The following is a 6,794-nucleotide window of genomic DNA, read 5'->3' as shown; positions in this document are numbered from 1 at the left end:
AAAAGTATGTGCGCTTATCATTGACAATAAACAATAAACTTGACATGTAGCTTATACAATAATATATCCAACATAATAATAAATATATGAAATATGTAAAAAATATAACTATATTATATAAATACTAAACTTATATACTAGACCTCGGATACTGTACATAAATCACGAGAATTATTGTTTGATGGTAAATATGTCCAGAATAATTTTTTTCTTTCATCACTAAACAGTGGGCAGAGCGTTTTTAAAATCTTCTCTTTTTTATCCGTGTTTATCCCTATACATTCCGAACGTGGAGCGAATGGCATATTTGGTTCAAATTTTGTCTTTAGAAAATCTGATTCGATATATACCTCATTGGACATTTTATTCTTATAAAAAAGGTTTTTGAAACCTTTACGAAACTGAACTTGTTTCATTTTATCAAGTAATAGTCTAGTAAAATAAAATTACACTACGTGTAAATCAAAATGTAAATTCGTACAGATTGAAACAAATTTTATATCAAATTTAGGTGGGTACAAAATATATTTTCAAGAAAGTATCCAAATCATACAAGGGGATCATTGTTTAAAAATTTTAAAAAGGGGTCATTTTTGCATAAAAATTACTTTTTTAACTGCTGAGGTCATCCAATTAATAATGAAGGTCTATAGGATTGTTTTCTTTAAATTTGAAGGGTGAGTATTTCATATGAGACTTACTAAATTAAATTTGGCCCCCTATTTATTTAAATAATTATACATAAAGCTTTAAAAACCAATTTACAAAAAATTATTTTTAGCGTTTTAAATAAGCACTATAAAATATCTTGTTTTACAGGATAAGTTGCGCTATGTAATCAGTATTAACAAAAAAAATTGGTGCAAAAATATTTAATATTTTTTGAGATATTGAATTTGTTTATTAAATATTACTCTATTTTCAATTGCAAAAACGCGGTTGTTGCCAAAGAAATGTTAACCTGTATTAAATCTTATTATTTTTATTTTTATGTATGTTTTCGATAAATGTATTGATAAATTCAAATTTTAATTAAACTTCCCCCTAAAATGGCATTTGAAAATTATTCAAATTTGTTTATAATTTATTTTTTTGATAGCGTCGCGGGAATTAAGTATTTTAAAATGCCGTGTCGATAATTGGGTTCCTGGGAATTTTTCACTAATTAACAAATTTTTTTGTCTTTTTTCCTCTTCTTTTTTTTTTCTTGGAATTATATTACTACGGTCCCTTTTTGGGTTAAGTTTCATTAAGAATGTCGAATCTCTAAGTTGTAGATTCTAGACCTAAAAATATTAAGATTGGTCTAAAATCACTTAAATAAAATGTGACTACTTACTGAGTTACAGGGTGTTTTATTTAAAAATTTAAAAATTATTTTTACCAAGTACTTTCAAACTATTTGACGTATCCTTATTACACTTGACAGAAAGTGTGAGTACTATACAGTCTACTAAATTGTGATAAATACAAGTTTCTAGCTACCACCAGAGGCGTACGACAGGGGACAGTTAATGGTTGATCCTTCCCAAATTCTACGCCACTGAGGAAATTACTATTTTAGCAAAATTTTTCGATTCTCCAATACTTTCTATGTAAATAATATACTCCTTACTGGTAACGATTTAGTCATTAGCTTTCGAGATATTGGACGTTAAAAATGAAACGGCATAGTTATTTTGATTCATTCATTCATTCATTCATTTTAAACTTCTAACATATCTCAAACTGATGACTTTATCGATACCAATAAAGTTATTTACATACAAAGTATTGGAGAATCGAAAAATTTCGCTACAATAGTAATTCACTCAGTGGCGTAAAATTTGGAAAGGGTCAATCATTCACTATCCCCTGTCGTACGCCCCTGGCACTAGCTAGAAACGTTTATTAATCACAATTTGGTAGGGTGTATAATTGCCACAATTTCTGCCAAGTATGATAAGGATACGTCAAATAGTTTTAAAGTACTTGGTAACAATAATTTTTAAATTTTTAAATAAAACACCCTGTAGCTCAGTAAGTAGCCACATTTTATTTAAGAGATTTTAGTTAAATCTTAATATTATTAGGTCTAGAATCTACAACTAAGAAATTCGACATTCTTAATAAAATTTAACCCTACAAGGGCCCGTAGTAATATAACTCCAAGAAAAAAAGAAGAAGAAAAAATGACAAAAAAATTTTGTTAATTAGTAAAAAATTCCCAGGAACCTAATTATCGAAACGACATTTCAAAATACTTAATCCTTGCGACGTTATTAAAAAAACAAATTATAAATAAATTTGGATAATTTTCAAATGCCATTTTAGGGGGGAGTTTAATTGAAATTTGAATTTATTAATACATTTATCAAAAATCTACATAAAAATAAAAATAATGAGATCTTATGCAGGTGAATATTTCTTTGGCAACAACCGCGTTTTTGCAATTGAAAATATAGTAACATTTAAAAAACAAATTCAATATCTCAAAAAATATTAAATATTTTTTGACCAATTTTTTTTGCTTAATACTGGTAACATATCGCAACTTAGTCTGTAAAATAAGATATTTTATAGTGCTTATTTAAAACGCTAAAAATAATTTTTTGCAAATATATTTTTAAAGTTTTATATACAATTATTTAAATAAATACGGGTCAAATTTAATTCAGTAAGTTTTATGTGAAAGATTTACCCTTTAACTTTGCAGAAAAAAAATCCCGTAGAACTTCATTAATAGGTGAATTACCTCAGCAGTTAAAAAATATTTTTTTTGCAAAAATGACCCCTTTTTAATTATTTAAACAATGATCCCCTTGTATGATTTGGATACTTTATTGAAAATATCTTTTGTACCCACCTAAACTTTGATATAAAATTTGTTTTAACCTGTACGAATTTACATTTTGACTTTTTTTTATTTTATTAGGCTATAATGGAATATTGTTGTTTTTACGTTTCTTACAACCATCTGTTCATTCTTTTTGATGATAAAGCCTCCTGCATTCTGGTTTTTACATTCGACTGTTTAACATGTGAGTCTAGGAACAGCCGTCGTTCACCAAAAGTCATTGTCCAAAAAGCAACTCTTATTTTATCTTTTTCGAGCAGATCAGTTTTTTTTTAACAGCCCCTGCGGCATTTGTTATTACAGGGAGGTAATAAAGGATGTTTCTGAATTTGATCTATGATGCTTTTCTTCTTATATTTGTCTTTGGTTGCACAAACTTTATCTAACATATCTTCAACCACTTGTGTACAAACAGAGAGTATGTCAGCTTCTTTTTTAGTACTTGCTTCCTCTAAAACGAGGCTATTGCAGACATTTTCTTGGATATTCTTCGAAGAGTCCTTGGCAGGCGCAGAATCTTGAGCCTTGGAAAGATCCAGTTTTGTACTCAAACTTACAAAACCAGTTTCATGCGAATCAAATACATTTTGCAAAGTAAAATATATGTCTTATGCGTTTTATTTTCGTTCTCAGGTTCATAATCAGGATCCGCATCTGAGTCGTCAAAATCAGAGGGTTCTTCGGGTACATTTCGTAGAATATTATCTTGCGGAAGTTTCTCAAATAATTGATCCCTTGAATGGACAATCTTTGAAGTGCCGGGAACTGGGTCTAAAGGCTCTTTTAAATTATTGTCCTCAGAACGTTCTCTAAAAACAAATACAATCCTTTTTAAATGTGCAATTTTTCTTTATACACTCACATTTAAATGATATACCATTATAATAGTGAATATCCCACACAAGTTTAGTGACGTCTTAAAATTCGATAATTTTATCACTATACCTAACAACCACCTTACTAACAGCTTGTTTAGTGGCAGAAAAGTTGCACATTTGTGTGCCCAAAACTATAGATTTATTTTATTTTAATTCAACTCTTGTTTTTGTTATGGTTTCCATATTGAATTAATGTTGAATTTACGTTTTTAAAATGTTTACAAAAAGCAATTCACCCGTGTGTTAATAAAAAATCACTAGGTACGGCCTAGCTCAACATCGTAGGCCTACAATATTTTGACGCCATTTTTATTATCGCCGCTTCCTTTTACCCATGCCCTGAGAATTCGATGATCTTAGCTTCTATAATAAAGAAAATATTGTGGTCTTTGAACATGCACATTTTCATATTTTCACCCTGTATATCCGTAGAGAGACCAATTTTAAATCGCAAACAGCAACGAACAAATTACGGTTGGTCACGCAATAAAGTAGGTTCGCAACTTTTTTTCCCGTTTATCCGACTCTATAACCCTGTTTTCGATTTCACTCTTTACCCCCATGTACCTCATTTTAATCTGGACACCCAGTATTTCACCCATGTTTTCTCTCTATGCCCTGCACACTCAAATAGAAAATGACCTATTCTTTAATCGATTTTGAAACAAATAAAAGGTCACGCAATAAAGTAGGTTCGCAACTTTTTTCCCGTTTATCCGACTCTATAACCCTGTTTTCGATTTCACTATTTACCCCCATGTACCTCATTTTAATCTGGACACCCAGTATTTCACCCATGTTTTCTCTCTATGCCCTGCACACTCAAATAGAAAATGACCTATTCTTTAATCGATTTTGAAACAAATAAAAGGTCACGCAATAAAGTAGGTTCGCAACTTTTTTCCCGTTTATCCGACTCTATAACCCTGTTTTCGATTTCACTATTTACCCCCATGTACCTCATTTTACGTGGTAGCGGGTAGGTACCCCTCTATGATCCCGATAGAGAGCAGACTTACTTCAGGGATTTAGCGCCCCTGCCCACGCGAGCTCCTTGTTTTTTCCTCCATTTCCTATTTAGAGGTAACCAGGCCCCAACCTCCGTATTATCCTATCCAAACCCCAAATTCCTTCCCTAATATCCCCTCCCACCCACCAACCCGTCTGGCCAGCGTGGTGGGTTATGGCCAAAACCTCCACAAATCAAAAATGTCGGTTTCAACAGATATACGGAAGATACCCCAGGTGGGTAGGAAGTTTATTCCACAGTCCCACACCGAAATAACGGTCTGCCTCGAGGATTCTGGGGGAGGCAAGTCGACATTGAAAAAGAAGAACAACAAACAACTCCATATAGCAACTTACAACATCCGTTCCATGGCAAAAGACGAAAAACTCTACGAACTAGAAGAGGAATTAGAGAATATGAATTGGGATATAATGGGACTATCAGAAGTTAAAAGAAGAGGTGAAGGGTATGTGGACTTACATTCAGGCAACAGGCTCTATTATAAAGGCAATGAAGACTATACATACGGTGGAGTAGGTTTCTTAATCAACAAGAAGAGAAAATCACAAATTCAAATAATTGACAGCATCTCAGACAGGGTTACATACATGATTTTAAAACTAAATCCAAAAACCAAATTAAAGATTGTGCAAGTTTATGCTCCAACTGAAAAGGCAACTGATGAAGAAATAAATACTTTTTATGAAGATCTTAAAAAAGCTATAGACACCAACAGAGAATCCAAAATAATAATAATGGGAGATTTTAACGCCAAAATTGGAAGTAAGATTGAAGACTCTGAAAGCAAGATTGGAAATTTTGGATTCGGCACAAGAAACACAAGGGGAGAAAAACTTATGGAATTTCTGGAACAAGAAAACATGTATATTATGAATACCTTCTACAAAAAGAAACCTAACAGAAAGTGGACATGGGTTGCACCTAACGGAACCACCAAAAATGAAATAGACTATTTTCTCTCAAACAACAAAAGAATATTCGAAGACGTAACAACAATAAACAACGTAACAACGGGTAGTGACCATCGTATAGTTAGAGCAAAAATAAATATTAACATGAAAGAAGAGAGGAAAAGAATATTTAAAAAAACAACGCGAATAGATGCCTTTAAAGTAAAAACAAATGAAGAGCAATTCCGAGAGGTCTTAGCGGATAAGTTCAAATATGATCCTTCACATAATCAAGATGAAATTGACGAAATTAACAAAAACATCAATAAGAACCTTCTCGAAGCCGGACTACAGGTCGCAAAGAAAACAAGTACTAAAGAAGACAAAATAAGCAACGAAACTAAACAACTGATGACGGAAAGACGACAACTACTAACGCAAAACAAACGCCATACTCAAGAATACATAGAACTTAATAAAACAATTAGAAAAGAACTAAAACGCGACTTACAAAAATGGAACGAGAACTTAATAGAGCGAGTCATTGAAAACAACAGAGGCTTAAAATGTCTAAGACCCGCATTGGGTGTTCAAAAAATCATTAAAATTAAAGACGCCAATAGTAAGGAAGAGAAGGACAAATATAAAATAACAAAAATAGTCGAAGACTTCTACAAAAGCTTGTACAGCTCGCAAAGCCAGCCTAATGAATCAACAAAGGAGAACGTCAAAAGAAAAATAAAAAACGTGGGATCAGAAGTACTACCAAATATAAAGGGATTCGAAATAGAAAGAGCTTTAAAAGAACTAAAAAATAATAAAGCTCCAGGACAGGACGGTATAATTGCCGAGCTCTTGAAAACAAGCAAGACAGTAACAATCCCTATACTAACAGAGCTATTTAATAAATGTCTCCATAATAGCAAGATCCCTAAAGACTGGAACGAAAGTCTAGTAATACTTTTACACAAAAAAGGGGACAAATGTGACCTACAGAATTACAGACCGATATCGTTGCTCAGTCAAGTATACAAACTATTCATGAGAATTATTAACAACCGGTTGACCTACAAAATGGACAATTACCAACCAGTGGAACAGGCTGGCTTCCGCAAAGGATATAGTACATCAGACCATCTGCTGACAATGAGAACATTGAT

This window comes from Diabrotica virgifera, chromosome 7, assembly GCF_917563875.1.
Source record: "Diabrotica virgifera virgifera chromosome 7, PGI_DIABVI_V3a".
Taxonomy (NCBI): domain Eukaryota; kingdom Metazoa; phylum Arthropoda; class Insecta; order Coleoptera; family Chrysomelidae; genus Diabrotica; species Diabrotica virgifera.
This window is presented reverse-complemented; position numbering follows the sequence as displayed.